Raw genomic sequence first — 16,881 nt, 5'->3', positions numbered from 1 at the left:
CATTCCTCAAAAAGATCACATGCCTACTTCTCTGGAAGGAACTAATATCAGTTACTGAGGCTCGTGACCCTCACCTACTTGAATTATATTTATTACTGTATTCTATTTATTGCAATGAAATGTATAGACACCATATAAAGTCCATAATAATGGTCATTTTGCCTGTTCAATAGTTTCTCCAAGCAGGTAGCAAGCAAAACTAATTCCCTTGCTTTCCTGGTTCATCCCACGTAAATTGAGAAAAGTCAAAATGTCAAGTTTTTGGCTGTCTTTCGAAAACAAACATCATCATCCAGGGATCAGGCATTAGTTATTCAACCGCAGTGTGTATTCTTAGTCACCATAAAATGCAGATCCTGCAGGGCAAGGAACTTTTGACAGATTAACATTGTGATAGGTGTACGTATTTCCAAACGGAAATGGCGAGGCAAATAAGGTGCGTCAAAACAGCAATAAGAGGCTCTCCAGAAGTGACTCACCAAAGAATTGCCTTCATGCTTGTAGCCACTATGAGGAAAGTTTTGAGCCAGCCCTGGATGGTTTGCATTCTGTTCAGGGAAGGTAAGTGAGCCTGAGCTGCTGCCTTGAAGCATTCTGGGAAGAGATCTTGAAGAGGAGAGACACATAGACCTTTAATTATCTATTTTTTTGTTTGAGATTTGCACGAAAGGGACTTTCTGTTGTTCAAGAAAGGAGGTGAAATATTGCTAGTACCTCATAGCAAACAGCAGGGTTGGGTTTTTTAAAAATACAGTGGTACCTCTACTTACGAATTTAATGCGTTCTGAACGCACATTCGTAAGTCGAAAAAAATTGTAAGTCGAATCCCATAGGAATGCATTGGGAGAAAAAAAATCGTGAATTGAAGCAACCCTATCTAAAAATTCGTAAGTAGAAAAAATCCTATCTAAACCGCATCCAAGATGGCGGACGGAGCTCCGTTCGTAAGTAGAAACATTCGTAAGTAGAGTTATTCGTAAGTAGAGGTACCACTGTACTGGAAGATGGGGAGCAGCAAATGTAAAAACAATTGTGTTGTTAGGATGAGCAGTGAAATTACCCTAAATTAATCCTGGGGACATCAGATTATGGAGAAAGGGGCAGGTTTAAACATACTCACAAGCACACTCAATTCTGCCCCTTACTCTCTCCTACATAAATCAATAGTTGCCACTGATCTGTAAGGAGTAATGTATATGGCAGCCTTTCTCAAACTTGGGTCCCAAGATGCTGTTGGACTACAACTCCCATCATCCTTAGCTGCCAGGACCAGTAGCCAGGGGTGATGGGAGTAGTAGTCCAACAACATCTGGGGAACCAAGTTTGAGAGAGGCTAGTGTGTGGGTCACAATAGTTGACTGAGGGGAGCCTCAGTCATGCAGTGGATCCCACCAAACATTGACTCAGCTATATTCCTTTATTTTCCTCCAACAGAATGGCTACCATTTACTTTTATGAAAAAAATAAAGCATTATGCCTGGAGGTAGCAGTTGTGGTGGGAGCAAAAGTGCCCCTCTACCCCTGGGTAGTCTGGCCTGTACAGAAGGGGCAGGGTCTCTGTGTGCTTTGTACACAAAAGGTATCTTGCACACAAAAGAGAGAGAGAATTGAATACGGTGGAACCTGGGTTTATGAACACCTCGGTTTACGAATTTTCGGTTTACGAACGCCGCAGACCCATCTGGAACGATGAATTCACTTTCCATTACTTTCAATGGGAAAGTTCGCTTCAGTTTATGAATGCTTCAGTTTATGAACAGACTTCCAAACCAATTATGTTCATAAACCGAGGTACCACTGTACTGCCTTTTCCCTTATCCTAAGAGCCCTCTTGATAGGGTTACAATCTATCTGTTTCTAGGCCAGCTGAATGTAGATGTTTCTGGATGGAAGTTGAATAATGCAGGCAGGTCCCTGAAATATCACAAATGGTTCATTGACAATAAGGGTTGTTGTTGTTGTTGTTGTTGTTGTTGTTTTATTTTTTTATTTTGCAAATAAAATTCTTTATTTGTTGTTGTTGTTGTTTTAAAGAAAAACCGAAATGTAGTGAATTACCCCCAGAAATGGAAAATCTGACTTTAAAAAAGGGGGGGGGGTACTGTTCAGCACTTTGATGGCAACAATGTATAAGTGTTGCAAAAAAAAAAGGTGTGCATAAGGAGCACCCTTCTCATAATAAATACTTGTCCAGAAGCGCCCTAGGAGGAATGCATATAACAGCAGCACACATAAATAGCCCAGTCCCAAAGTTGCATCCATACATTTTCCCTAATAGAGCAACTAGCAGCTTGGGGAAGAGGGGTGATTTTCATCAGGAAGTCAGCATGGGTCTCTTAAACACACACACACACACACACACACACACACACACACACACACACACACGTGCACAAATATTCCATTCAAATCAGGCACACAGCAATAGGGAAGGTTTTTTGTTTTTTTTTTAAGCATGGGTCTCTTAAAAAAACCTTCCCTATTGCTGTGTGCTCGATTTGAATGGAGTATTTGTGCACATGTGTGTGTGTGCGTGCACACACACACACACACACACACACACACACACACATGCTTCTAGCCTGGCCACAAGACGAATGAAAGGGTGGTGAGGCCCAGCTGAGAATGTCTCCCTCAACACACTCTTCATTCATTCATTCATTCATTCATTCATTCATTATGCAAGAGCAGGCAGGTCAAACAAACAAAGGGGGGGAAGCCTCTGGGCTCATATTTTCCTTGAGGAATATTGCAAGGAAGAAGACCACCCTACCCCTTCATAAAATTAAACAATGTGGATGTCTGGACACCCAGAAGCATCAATCAGCAGAAGGAATTCCTCCTGGGCTCCCTCTGCCTGGCTTGTTTCCCCCCCTGCTGTACACAACTAAGTCCAGAGGGGTGCACAGTAGGAATGCCAGGTACAAAAGAGGGCAAAGCTTTTGCACCTTTAATGGTTGTAGAGTTGGGGGAGGTTTGCCATGCTAGCATACACAGGAAATATTAGAAGGGAGGGCAGAGGAGGAGTCTGTGCTCATTGAAGCAACCGCTTGCTGCTCCCTTTACCACAGGTTCACACCTACCGTGCACCCACCCTGCCATAGACCTTAGCCTATGGGAATGAAAACTCGCACGTATCTACAGTGCCCTCTAGCCTTGAGAAGTAGGCATTCACTCCCTTCCAACGACGAACAATGCAGGACTTGTTTTGTCGAGACACTTCCTGGAATGAAAAGGGGCATGGAAGCAAGAGGATTAGAAGCTAAGCTCTGAATAGCATCTCTGTAGACTGAAAGGTGGGGGCGAGGAACTGGAGTGAGAGTGAGGGAGTGACTGGCAGAGAAATGCTTAAGTGTTCAATTTGCCCACGAATTTCTCCTTGCCAATCGATCCTTTCTCTCCTTCATTAGCCAACTTCAGGAGAGTGCTTCCACAAATCAAACAGTTAATTTTTTGGAAACTGGGAAGGGTGGGGGGGGAGCAGGGGACACGTTTTAATTCGGCACCAAATAGAGAAGCTAAATATTTGAACTAGTTTGGCAGAGCAGGACTGGGGCCAAAATTGAAATGAAAAATAGCAGTTGGCTGTAGACAAGGAGGACAGGTTGCTAGCAAGGCGCGCAGGGCTGCTACTCATAGCATTGTTGTGAGCTTTCCAGGTATGTGCTCCTCATTCCAGCTCCCAGTGGTCCTTGAGGCCTGTATGAGTCACTGTTTACCTCCAAGCTGTTACCACACAGAGAAGCTGGACAGGCCATAGCAACCTGGAAGCTAGGGTCATAGCTGCCAAGTACCCCGTTTTCCCCGGGAAACCCCCGTTTTTATTTACCTTTTCCCGGTAGTCCCCCGTATCACTTCGTCTCCCGTTTTTCTCCGTTATTTTCTCCTGCCAGCGGCCATTTTTTTTCTTTCCGATTTGCCCTTCTATGGGCACCCAAAATGGCTGCCGCCGGCTTCAAAAGTCGCATCTACGCATGTCTGGAAGTGCATAGACGCGACTTCCGGTGTCAGTGGCGGCCATTTTTGGTGCCCATAGATGGGCGGAGCGACCCCGGAAGTTGCATCGACACACTTCTTGACATGCATACAAGCGACTTTCAAAGCCGCCGGCGGCCATTTTTTGGTGCCCGTAGAAGGGCAAAGCGACACCGGAAGTTACGTCAACGTAACTTCCGGTGTCACACGGCTGCCAGTCCCGGATTCTGCAGTCAGGAAGGTAAGGCTAGGGTGGAACTGAGATGCGAGCATGCACTGTATTCATTTGTTGCCCTGCATGCATTTAAAATTGTGTGGGCCGAAGAGGTGCCATCGCTGCTATCATATTCCTTGCTGGCTCAGCCCCCGCCCCCAATGTGCATGAGGGATGACCAAAGCAAAGAGCTTGTTCTACATCGGTAGTGCTCCCCGTGCAACGTGAAGGGGTTTAAATCATAGGGGGAACCTATATGTAGAGAGCAGGGTGCTCTCAGTCCTGAAGTTGGCTAATGAAGGAGAGAAAGGATCCATTGGCGAGGAGAAATTCGTGGGCAAATTGAACGCTTAAGCATTTCTCTGCCAGTCAAGTCCCACTCAAGACACACATCCTTACAGGGCAGTCTTAAGGTCATCGGGCGCCCGGGTGCAGGGATCCCCTCGGGCGCCCCCCCCACTCTTAAAAAAAGGAAAACGCTTACCTGGCATGCCGGGCGGCGGGAGCCTCATGGCGGCCCCCGCACCTCACAGCAGGGCCACGCTGTGCCGGAGGCCGCCTGCCTGTCCGATGCCACCAGATTGAGTGGGGGAGGGGGCGCCGCTGCTCTGCGCGGCCTACCTCCCTTCTCCCAGCGGAGCGGGGTGCCTGGGCAGGCCAGGCCATGCCGGGTTCCTTCCCGCCAACAGGGCGCTGCGTTTCATTGGTAGCGGTGCTGCCATGTGGCATCACCTCTACCAATGAAACGCAGTGCTGGGGTGAGGGATGACCCTGGCGCTGCAGAGCGGAACAGGGTCCTAGTGCCCCTGTTCCGCTCTGTCCCTGCTCTCGCAGCACGGCTGGTGGAGGGAAAAGGGAGGCCGCCGTGAAGCTCCCCCACTTGCTGGGGTGCCCCTCAGCACCCCCTGATCGCCCAGGCGCCTTGGTGCATTGCGCCACTAGAGTCAATGGGCGAGCCGGGCCTGCATCCTTACTTATCTACTTCCCCCCACCACAGTAAATGCTCCACGACGACAAATAAACCCAGCCGGGGAATCCTCCTGCTCACCGTCTGCCCTGAAATTCCCCTCCAGCTCATTACTGTTAAGAAGCACCAGGAAAAAAAAAACTGACTTCTACCAGGTCCCACTTATTTCTCCATCTATCCCTGTATTGTCAGCTCTGACAGGCTCTCCAAGGCCTGCGGCTCAGAGGCCTATCTCATCAGCTGAACACTTATTCTTTTACATGGAGATGCCATGGATTAAACCAGGCATCCCCAAACTTCGGCCCTCCAGATGTTTTGGGCTACAGTTCCCATCATCCCTGACCACTGGTCCTGTTAGCTAGGGATCATGGGAGTTGTAGGCCAAAACATCTGGAGGGCCGCAGTTTGGGGATGCCTGGATTAAACCTACGGGTTTGGGCATGCATGCATGCACTCCACTACTTAGCTAGAAAATAATAATATTTTGGCAAAACTGACTTCCGTGGGAGAAGGGAAGGCAACAGTGCTGAAACTGCCCCCTTCAGGACAGGAGGGTGCAGAAGAAGATATGAAATAGGGAAGCTGGAGAATTCTGTCAGGAGCAGGAGCAGGAATTCCTGCAATTTGCATGTTTGTCTGAGGTCAAAAGCAGCAATCATGCAAGCATTTTTTTAGTCCACAAACATTGTAATTATGTTGTGCATTGGTTTTTTTTGTTTTTTTTGTCTCTCTTCAATCGGAATGCATTGCAATTAATTACACAATTAATTGTGTGCATTTTGGCCATCCCGAAAAGCAAGATCAAGAAAGGAGGTTTTAGAGGAAGACAAGGGAGGAAATTGGTTCCTGGTTACATTCCTAGTATGAAGCTATGCACTCCTTAATTTTGCTCCCAGCGCTGTGAGAAGAATGAGGCCAAGTGAGGAATCATTAAGGGAAATGATCATTACTGATCACCACCTACTGGAAGGGACGCCTGTTGTTGTGAAGAGCTCAGAAGAGGCCCACAATTCCAGCTATGTTGCTGGGGGAGTCAACACTCCAGTTTCACTCATCATACCTGAATTCCATGGCCCAAGAGCTGTGTGCTTTTTCTTCCTTCCCTGCCCCCTCCTTGTGCTTCTAAGCATGCACTCAGGCTGCCATCTAGAGCTTTCCAACGTTATTGTCATGCATCAACGTTTGGCCTTTGCATTGCTCACACTGGGGATACAGACATTTCCAAGCTGCTTTAACAAGTCTGTCTATCATCTCAAGTTGCCAAATGTGCATGCTGAAAAATTTAGCGGGATTTATGCTTTCATAGCACAGGGTATGGGGAGAGAGAGCTCTGCCGTCTCTCCTGCCTCATGGAGCTGGTTAAAGGATTCAGGAAACATTTCCTCCTCTAAAAGCTATGTTGTCTCCCAGGACCCACTCTAATTTTCATCTTTACACATTGTTTGTCTTTCTTACTGTACCTTGGAAGCAAAGCTTTGCTGAGGAGCCAAGCCGAGGTGAGAGCTAAGATTTAATGTGTGGGAAGAGAGAAGGTTGAGGTTGAGGCCAAGCCTTGAGAAGACCGCTTCTAGTTCTTCTACCATCCTGTAATATTATTGTTGTTGTTTATTAAATCTGTATACAAGCCTTCATCCAAAGATCCCAGGGCGGTTCTCAACAGAAAAAAAATATAAAATGAGAGCACAAAATACATAATAAAACATAATGAAATAAGAAATTTTTTTGTACTTAGGTGTTTTTGTATTTCGAATGTTTTTTGTTGTTATTTTTGTTGTATTTGTTGTCTGTTATAAAAATCAATCAACATATTTTTTAAAAATACATAATAAAACAAAAGCAAGGCAATAAACCCCACACACATACACACAATATTAATGGCCAGTGTCATTTTTTGGTACTAGCTTCCCCCTTTTGAATTAATTTTCAGATTTAATATTGGACTGCCTTGACCTCACCCCCACCTTCAAAACACATTATCATTAACCTGCAATGGTTCCTTCCACACCACACGTTTAAAGCACATTTGTGGCACTTGGATAGCCATGCGTGTTAACAGGAAGGAACAGGGTGGGGAACCGGAGACCCTCTGCAAGTTGTTGGGCCGCTTGACCTCTATCATCCAGGTCCATTGGCCATGGTGGCCTGGCCTGACTGGAGCTGGAGTCCAACAAGATCTGCAGGGCCAAAGATTCCCAACCTTGGAATGAAATATTGTATGCTCTACATGTTACGCAGTGAATAATGTGGTAGAATCCTGGAATGCTCTACTTCAGATTGGGGGTGACAAGGGGTCATACTTTGAAGATAAGGAGCATGCCATGGAGATGGGTTCTAACCCTAATTTTCTCCTAGACATGCTAATGGTCTAAACGTACAGTATAGGAATGCAAAATTGTATCCTTGAGGGAATATTCACATGTGCAATATTATTTATCATTATTATTCATTTAACTTCTATACCACTTGATCATAGAATCATAAAACTGAAGAGTTGGAAGGTAACCCAATCCCATTTTTAAAACATCAAATAAAACATTATAGAAGAAAGTCAAATATATACGTTCAAAGCATTCCACACAATACTACCCCCACCCCACCCCATTGTCCCTTCAAGGAGGTTGTAAAGTCTGGGAAAATCTTTGCCACTTGATTCTAGTAATGATAAATTAGTCCTTTGTAAATGGAGACGATGTGGTTAGCATTTGACCTGTTGGCAGAAGGAATGAGTCAATTAAGGAGCTTTCCCCATCTATTGGGTTTGGTCAGCGATCTAAACAATCCTAGCTCTTCAAAGGAATCCACTCCAATCAGACCTTGTTGCATCTGAAAACAAAGATTGAGATGTCTGGAGTTGACTCTGAATGATTCATTTCTGAAGAAACAGTCTTGCATTCTGTGGATTCCAATCAGGAGGACGTGTTGCCTTTTCAATGAGACGGGAAGCTGGTGCACTTTAGTGGCAAAGAGGGCGATCTGGTTTCAAATCACACCTCAACCATACAGTAAGCTATCTAGGTGGGCCTAGATAAGGCACTTTCTTCCAGCCTCAGCATCTCGTCTGCAAAATGGGGAGAATAACACTGACCTTCCTTTGGAGGTTGATGGTTGATAGATGATCGGAAGACTGTCTGTAAAATGCTCTGAAGGCCAATAATGCTATTGATTTATTTGATGAAAAGATTGGCTCTTCAGGGCTTGGGAGAACCCCCAACATCACTACAACATTCTCTTGAAAATTACTTAAAATTAGATTTTAAAAGCCTAGATGAACAAGAGGTAAAAACAAAACACCACAAATAAAACAGTTTTAATGGAGAGTCGTAAAAGTTCTTGGTGGTCCAGATCGAAAGACAGAATATGTGCCAAGGAGAAAGCTAAATGAATTTCAGAGAGTTTCCAACAACCAGAAACAATTTGACAGCATCTCAGTGACTTCAGAATAAGTGCAATCCCATTCTCATGTAAGTGAAGGGGTAGTAAAGGTCAGGCTCTGTGGATTTTTCTTGCAGTGAATGCTAAAGTCTTAACTTGATGTGCCTTTAAACTCCCCATGTAGATGTATCTCCTGGCCCAATCAGATAAACAGACATACATTATTTTCACACTTCACGTGGTTGGTGCAGGAAACAGTGGGATAATGTTAGGAGTGGGTGACAATGGCAATTCTGGTTTCCCTCTTTATCACTTTTCCACTTCTAAGTTCAATTCTCCACATCTCTACATAAGTTTGCAATTAAAGGAAAATCTTCATGAAAGTTCACCATCATTTCATTGCAAATTCTCCTAATAGAGACACTTTAATGCATTTTTATGCAATTTTTGCAAAGCTAATATAATGCATTTTTGTACGTTATTTTTGCTAATATATGCAATTATAGCCACACTTTCACCTAATATATGCATTTTTGATACATCCTATTTGGCTGGCGAATCGCACCGCAAAATTCAGAGTGTGAATTTTGAAGGCTGTCTATATTTTCACTTTGTGGATTGGTTCAAAAAGCATGAATTGGGTATGTTTGCCTTTAATTTAGAACTGGATCAAATTTCTCCCCCCAACCCTAATATTTATATTGCTAATATTTATGTAGGCAGTGGAAGACAGGAGTGCCTGGCGTGCTCTGGTCCATGGAGTCACGAAGAGTCGGACACGACTAAACAACAATATTTTATGTATCACTGCAGAAATCAGAACAGGAGAAGAGGTGGGATTCCTGCAGTGTGAAGGGGTTCAGTGTCCTGGGGGCAGGGGAAAAGCGGAGGTCTTTATTTAACACGGTAAAGCATAAATGTTTCATATAAGATTTCTCTGGCAGGTAAGGTGTGCTGTGATTTCCCCTACATGCACATGATCTTTTTCCCCTGCTAGAAAGAAAGAAAGAAAGAAAGAAAGAAAGAAAGAAAGAAAGAAAGAAAGAAAGATCTTTTTAGAAGAGACGGAGAAAGCAGCTCCACCCAACTGAGAAAACGATCACCATTTTTCCAGACAAGTCCAGTCTCTTACATGGGTGTGGCAAAGTACGGCAAGTGTTCTTGTTTGCCTTATAAGGCCATCTCTTGCGCTTCTCGCTGATCAGCCGGCCAATCAGGAGAGGAATGCCAGCATTCCAACCATAACCGAGTCTTGCAACATCTGCCAGGACTTAAAAGAAAAAAACTTCTTTGAGCTCACCAGGTGCATTGGCAGCAGCGCACACAGGCTTGGAGGTGGTGATGTAGCCAAAGCCACTCCCAGGACCTCAGTCCATGGCTTTCGAGCAAGGCTGAAATTCAGCACTCAAAGCCTAGTGCCCATTTTTTTCTTTTTCTTTTTTGAATCCCACCCAAACCAATTCCTTGAGTAACAGATTTCCCAGGCCTTTTGCAATCTTACTGGGCAGTGTGAGAACTGAAGTTTCTTATTCAGGGGTATGGAATACATGATATCCTGAGTGCCTATGAACTGGTGCTCACATCGCAGCCACAACATGGAAACTGCTTCAATTTCTTCCATGTATCAAAGGATGAGTCCTTCTTGAGCAGTGTCTTGCCGCGACCACCACACCAATCAGGCAATTTTCCCCTCCCCCACCACTCCATGCAACACCAATTTTGTGTGATGTGTGATGATGTGCAGAAAATTCATATGATCCATGTGTGAGCCACTTCACACATCTGACCACCACAGGGAGTGTGTCAGTCACACCATGTGCAGCAGCCCTAATGCACAATCATAAAATAGCATAGCTGAGCATTCTGGTCTCTTTTTAAACACTTCGGTACATATTTTAATGCCCTGAGTGTTTGGAAGTTCATCTTTGCGGTGTTCTTACCTACTACCCATGAAAGCTGTATCTTTACATATGAATATTAGAAGAGTCTGCTGGATCAGGCCAATGGCTTGTCTAATCCAGCATCCCGGTTCTCACAGTGGCCAACCAGATGCCTATCGAAAACCCACAAGCAGGATATATCTAATAGACCTACCACTCCTTTCAAAAGTTCTGTGCTCTGGCCGAGGCTGATGGGAATTGAAGTCCAATAACCTATAAAAAGGGACCCCTGACCATTAGGTCCAGTCGTGACCGACTCTGGGGTTGCGCGCTCATCTCGCATTATTGGCCGAGGGAGCCGGCATATAGCTTCCAGGTCATGTGGCCAGCATGACAAAGCCACTTCTGGCAAACCAGAGCAGCACATAGAAACGCCGTTTACCTTCCCGCTGTAGCGGTTCCTATTTATCTACTTGCATTTTGACGTGCTTTCGAACTGCTAGGTTGGCAGGAGCTGGGACCAAGCAACGGGAGCTCACCCCGTCACAGGGATTCGAACCGCCGACCTTCTGATCAGCAAGCCCTAGGCTCAGTGGTTTAACCACAGCACCACCTGGGTCCCATTAATAACCTATACAGCGCCACAAATTCCTCACCCCTACACTAGAGGCAGGGATGAGGGGAAAGCAATGCTATAACAGTGCTCAGTGAGAGGGTACAGAAAGGTCGGCATCCCCTAGTTGGAATCTGCAATCCCTACCTTTCTCCTAATGCATGCCCTATAGCTTTCTGAAAACAGTAGCTCTGGGAGACTGCACAAAAGGTAATGGGTCTCACACACACCAAATTAGAGCACGGTGTCAATAATTGTATATCCCTTTTAAAGCTCCTAAATGTTGCTGATTTCCTGGTGGTTGCTTCCACTTCCTGATCCACAAATCAGCCGAGCGGCTCTCTGGGAAAATGAGCTGGCAGCTGTTCCATTTCCATTCCATTTCCACGCAACCCTTCGCACACAGGAAACTGAGGCTGACCTATAGCAACTTGCCCACGCCCATCCAATGAGTCCATAGCAGAAATGAGATTTGAAACCAGGTCTTCCAAATCCAACTCCAGCTCTATCCACCTCTATCGTGGAGTCTTGCTTTTGGGGGCTGTGTCTTGCCTTCCATTTGGGAAATGTATGCTTGCACATGCACAGCTGAAAGGCATGTGCCTGAACAAACATGACCAGGAATTTCCAGCCAGCTAATAACTTCCTTGCTGAACTTCCAAGTTACATAGCTATCTAGCCTTGGTTAGATCAGAAGGAACATGTGTCTGCCAACCTCTTACACACTTTTTTTTCTAGGAGGAAGGATGGAGAGGTTCTTAAATGTTGTTTTTAGTTCGTGAATCTGTGGGCAGGGACTTGTGTGTTTTATATAAAATGCCTAGCGCATATTATGCATGCAATGTCACTTCCTGGAGGGACATCTGCCTGCCTACCCCCCCCCTCTTTCTGAAACACACACACACACACACACACACACACACACACACACACACACATCACACACATCACACATCTGAATTCCTACAGAAAGGCATTCTGCAAGGCCCCAAAGAACTTTGTGCCCAATGTAAGATGGTAACAGGCACACCCTTCTAGGGTGGCCAAATGAAAAAGAGGGCTTGCACCTATAACTGTGTAGAAAAGGGAATTTCAGCAAATCCAATTTTGTTATGCGGGAGGTGGGGGGCTCTTATTTGCCTTCGGTACTACTGTACTGGCAAAAGTCTACTGATAACCAAGGATCGCCACCAGCACCTTCACGAAAGTGCGTGTGTGGGTGGCTAAGTTTCGTTTCTCTCTATGCAATAATAAAACAGATTGGACAACCTGTTCTCACAAGGGTGGAGTCCTTTTAATTGCATACTTCACATCCTCCTCCAAGCTTCAAGTGAACTAGAACAATAGCGCCACCAAGTGGCCTCCTGAAATTTGTGGACAGGCAGCAAAGGAACACTCAGGCAAGTTAAGATACAGCTGTTGCTTTGGGACACTATGCTCCAAGGACAGATGTGCAGCCATCTTGCCTTTCCCCTTTTCTCCCACTGCCACCCATTCATGAGAACCTGATTTTAATTTCTTTTCAGTTTTAAAGTTCCAAGCCCTCATGATGTTGTTGACAATGCACTGAGAAACATGAGGGCAGTAATGGAAAGAAGAGGGGGGGGGACCTCACATTTAGATGGTAAGGTGAGGTCTTTTACTGCTCCCTCATGTTTCCTTGAAGACACTGAATTATTCTGTCCCTCCTGCAGCCACACAATGTCTTTGCAGGATGTGAGGGGACCCCGACCTATACAAACAAAAAAATCAAATGCCTGGGCATCGAAGTAAAAAGCAATGTGTGTGCAAAATAAGTAGCTTAGCACAAAGTCCTGTGGCTTGTATATGTCATTCTGCGTGCAAACATTGAGGTTTCTTGGTGCAAAGTATGGATTGCTTAGACACGGACTTTAAATTTAGTTTGCTGCTACACATACAATGGAATGAAAGCCTTCTCAGGTTCCTAAGCAGGCCAGTTTCTTAATTCGGTGTGATGCTACTTTAAACAGCCATGGCTTCCCCCAAAGAATCATGGGAAGTGTAGTTCATTAAGGGAGCTGAAAGTTGTTAGGAGATGATGTTGCCCTCACAGAGCTCCAGTTCCTGTAGTTCCCTGGGAAGAAGGATTGACTATTAAACCACTCTGAAAATTGTAGCTCTATGAGAGGACTAAGGGTCTCCTGAAAACTCTCCGTACCCTTAACAAATTCCTGGGATTCTTTAAGTACAGGTGGGGCCCACATGCTTCTTTTTTCTTATTTTTGAAGCATGCTGAAGTTTTCCCCTGGTGAGCAGCAGCCTCACAGGTATCCAAGAGTGGGATTCTTTCTTTCTTTAAGTGACTTTAGGCCTTCAAACCAATGGTGCTCCGAGCCTCTTGCTATTTTACGGAGGGATTCAATCACATACTGGCAGATTCAAACCTGTTCCCCAACCGCCCGCCCACTGGACTTCTTGTGGTAAGGAAAGTGGAACAACTCTTGCTTGATGCAACTTTGTCTAAACTGCCCACAAACAAATCTGAATGAACGCTCATTAGTTTAACCAATTCTGTCTAACCTCGCTGCAAACAAATCAGGATGAATGCTCAGTAAACAGCTTGTCTAGAAGCAGACTGAGCTGGAGAAAAGATGAAAGCATTATTTCATTGTTTGCACACAGCCAGCTAAAGGCTTCCGTGATGATTTTGAGAATGCCTATAATTACCGTACTGGAGACTTTGTGTTTAAGTTTCTTGCACGGATTTATATGTGATGACTGTATCTGGTTGTTTCAATCCTTGTTGTACAATGCCCTGAGCTCAGGTTAGGTATAAGAATGCAGCTGGTATATAAAGAAAGTTAAAAATACCACCAAGCAGCTATTTTGTAGGGTGAGATGGGAGCCGAGTCTAGTCTCCAGTTCCCTTTCCCAGGGGTGGCCAACTCCCAAGAGACTGTGATCTACTTACAGAGTTAAAAACTGGCAGTGATCTACCCCCTTTTTTTGGGGGGGGGGTTTCAGGTCAAAGTTGTTGAGCTTTTTTGGGGAGGAGGAAAGCCCTATTTTTGGGGAGGTGCAGGGCAAAAAAAATTGAGCTTTTTTTTAGAAGAGCCAAAGTTGTTGAGCTTCTTTGGGGGAGTCAGTGATCTACCAGTGATCTACCACAGACGTCCAGTGATCTACCGGTAGATCACGATCTACCTGTTGGACATGCCTGCCCTATCCCACACAGCTGACGTGCAGGATATTAACCTTTCGTAAGTGGCTCTGTAGGTTTGACAGTGAATGGTAGAAGTGCTGGGAATAGGAAATGCAGCCCTAACAGTGTTGAAACGTGTTTGTGTTGAGGTTGAGGGGATTGTCACCTGCCCCATGGACCACCCCTCTCACCATGGGCATCTACAGTGCTTTGCCAGTCTATACCTGAGAGGCTGCTTCTGCAATGGAGCTGAAAAAGCGGAAAAATCACTGCAAACCAGTTCTTTGAGAAGGCAGAAGAGCAAGAAGGGGGAATGAATAGAATGCACTGGTTTGGTAGCTTTATAGCTTGGCTTCCCTGTAGTAAGTGGGGGGGGGCATAGCTGCCAAGTCTCCCGTATTCCCCGGGAAACCCCCGTTTTTCCAGCTGTTCCCAGCCGAAAAACGGATTTTTTTGTTTTTCCCCGGTTTATTCTGGCATGGCGGCCATTTTGGAACTGGGCGGAGCATGCTCAGAAGCAACTTTTGATGCTGCTCTGCCCAGTTCCAAAATGGCTGCAGCGTGACTTCTGGTGCAGTGGCCATTTTGGAACTGGGCACAACAGCATCAAAAGTCACTTCTGAGCATGCTCCACCCAGTTCCAAAATGGCGGCAGCGCTACTTCAGGTCTGCTACTTCCGGTCCGGTCCCTTATTTCCCGGGCTGGAACTTGGCAGGTATTGGGGGGGGTAACTGAGTTCACTGCCACAGCACCCACAGAGTCCAAAACCCAGTCTGTGATGGCCTGGTTCACTTAACATAAAACCAGTGAGCCTCCTGCCAGCACCAGCACCACTAGGAATGGGCAAATATGTCCATTTAGGTTTCTCATTTTTCCAGTCTCAACTTCAGCTCTCACTACTTCCACATTAGTTTGCAAGGTGTGTTGTTGTTGTTGTTGTTGTTGTTGTTGTTGTTTTAAAAAAGTCCTCATAAAAATCCATCTGCATTTCTCCTAATTACTCATTTCTGCAAAGCAATTCCCCCGAACATAATGCTTTTTTTGTTGCTTTCAGGTATACACACATTTTAAAAATGTATGCTTAACCCTAGAATATGGATTTGGGGACACGTTGCTTGGCTGGAGAAACGCATTGCAAAATTCTGAGAACTGCGAACTTTGGAGGATTGCTGTGTTTTGGATGGCATATTGTTAAAGAAAGGGTTAATTAGGTAAATTCACCTTTAAATGTGAGCTGAACCAAACTTCCTACCCTCTGTCCTCTCCCCCCTTTGTTAAATACTAGGCCTTGTGTGAGCAATTGTGCATGGCTGTGGTATTTCATAGTCCAGGGTGGAGGAGCACTGTTGAAGGCCGAAGGACAGGTAAAAGGGTGAGTCACTCCCAAGGGCAGGGCAGGCGAGCCGGTAGGAGAGAGAAATAGCACACTCAAAAGCTTTCTGCCCCATTTCCCCCCGCCTTCTGCAGCCGGCTGTGGGAAATAAGGCTGCAATTGTGAGACTCTAAGAAGGGGATTAGAAGGAACTCTGCTATCAAAATGGGTGGAACAAAGAACCAGTCCTTCAGAGTTGGCTGCTTGATCTGGCAAGGGCCAAGTAGGTGGCAGTAGGCCAGGTATAGGTTGCCTCTGCTGCGTAGCAATGGGAAAGACTCTCTCCTCTTCCTGCTGGAGCCTGCGCGCATTTGTGAGCCTAGCAGACACACCCTCTGATTCAGGGATTTGGAAGAGAGAGAAAACATATCTGAAAAGAGCCACCTCATTGCTGAGGAATCCCAGGGTGGGGAGCTGCCCGCAGGAGCTGGGATGGGGGTGGGTGGGTTTGGGGGGCGGGAAGGCCCATGGAGAAAATCAGTCTAGATAGCTCTAGATCAAAAAGGGCAGTTTCTCCTCTCCAACCAGTGCAACGAGAATGTGCAACAGGAAAGGGAATTAGGTCCCTTAGCTCGCGTGCCCATCCAGTTCTTATGCAAGACAAGTGGCGGGCAATCGTTGTATGCATGCACATAGGATAGCAACAGGCAGTGCAAAGGAGTGTCCAGATAAGTGTGCCAGCATGATCAGGGAGCACAGAAGCTCGTGCAGTAAAGAGCTCAAAATGGCTCGTGCAAGCAAGCCAAGCCACAGGAAATTCCTTCCACTGCCAAGTGCAGGGAGGCCCAGAGTTCAGTGCAGGCCGTGTGCTTTCATGTGCTAATGGTTTGATATCTGGCAGCCACAGTTTAAAGGCTCTGAGGTCCCATAGCTACAGTGGTTTACAATGGAGCACATTTTAAAAAATCATGTGCTCCTTGTCTAGCTCGACCCTCAGTATAGGGCATGTACATAAGTTTAGAGTCCCTTCCCACCCTGACTAAGGTTCAAGGTTCAAGGAAATGTGCTGGATAAAGTTGTTGTCTTTTAGTGCAGAGGTGGGGAGCCTCAGGACCCAGGGACTGCCCCCCCCCAAGCCTCTCTATCTGCCCAGGGGACTCTCCGCAGGCTACACTCTTTTGCTAGCCGCTGCCGCTCCCAACTGGCGCAGCTTCAAACCAAGTGTTTTTGCCTGCCTAGGATCTGTCCTTCAGTGATGATAATGCCTCTTGCTTGCCTCTCTGGAAGACAAAGAGGCAGGGGCGTACCCAGGATCAAAATTAGGGGGGGGCAAGGGGCAGGGCCAAGGCACCAGGGGGGCCACAGTGGGAATGTGGGCAGGGCT

Source organism: Zootoca vivipara, chromosome 2, assembly GCF_963506605.1.
Source record: "Zootoca vivipara chromosome 2, rZooViv1.1, whole genome shotgun sequence".
NCBI lineage: Eukaryota > Metazoa > Chordata > Lepidosauria > Squamata > Lacertidae > Zootoca > Zootoca vivipara.
This window is presented reverse-complemented; position numbering follows the sequence as displayed.